The sequence below is a fragment of the Pygoscelis adeliae genome, unplaced genomic scaffold (genome assembly GCF_000699105.1).
Source record: "Pygoscelis adeliae isolate BGI_AS28 unplaced genomic scaffold, ASM69910v1 Scaffold69, whole genome shotgun sequence".
Lineage (NCBI taxonomy): Eukaryota > Metazoa > Chordata > Aves > Sphenisciformes > Spheniscidae > Pygoscelis > Pygoscelis adeliae.
The window spans coordinates 6,460,168-6,461,012 of NW_008825619.1; positions in this window are offsets into that span (position 1 = coordinate 6,460,168).

Below are 845 nucleotides of genomic sequence, written 5' to 3' on the forward strand. Positions count from 1 at the left end.
CCCCATGCTGAGATGCATTTAAGTGGGGCCCCCGATGAAGCTGTCCTACTGGCTGGAGTTCTTTTGTGCTGCTCTTCAGGTGCTCTCCTGCTGACCTGTGATCCTTCTCCAGGCTCTGGGCATCTATTGCTGGCCCTGGCATCAAACTGGTAGGAGTGGGATGGATTGAGGTTCCCCTCCCCCAGCATCTCTAGTTTAAAGCCACTTTAATTCTGGCAAGGTGTCTAATCCTGGAAACCCAGAATACTGTTGAGACCTGGCACCTGGCATCCACAATGCACTATAAAGTCAGGCTGTCTGCAGGTTTAATCTGTCCTGAGACAGGTGATTTTGGGGCCTTTTTAGGGAGGGCTCCTGGACTCCTGATATGACATTGGCCATGTGATGCCTCTCAAACGCAGAAGGAAGCTGTACGGTGTGCCATGGTCTGCTCGTTTAGCAGAGAAGTGCAGTGCCACCTAGAAGCACAGAGCGTATTCAGGGTCTCTTTTCAAGGAATGTGAGCTGGATGGCCCACTCACAAGGGTATGGAGGAAGTTAACTAGAGTTTCTAATTTCATACTAGAGGTATAAAACCTCTTCTGCATGACTAGACAGAGGAGGATGTTTAGCATGGAAAAGATGACTGTGGTGTGGAGAGAGAGAGGATAGAAATCATGAGCGCTGCATGGGGTTGTTGTGGCCAAAGTGCAGGACCCGGCACTTGGCCTTGTTGAATCTCATACAGTTGGCCTCGGCCCATCGCCCCAGCCTGTCCAGGTCCCTCTGCAGAGCCTTCCTACCCTCGAGCAGATCAGCACTGCCGCCCAACTTGGTGTCGTCTGCAAACTTACTAAGGGTGCACT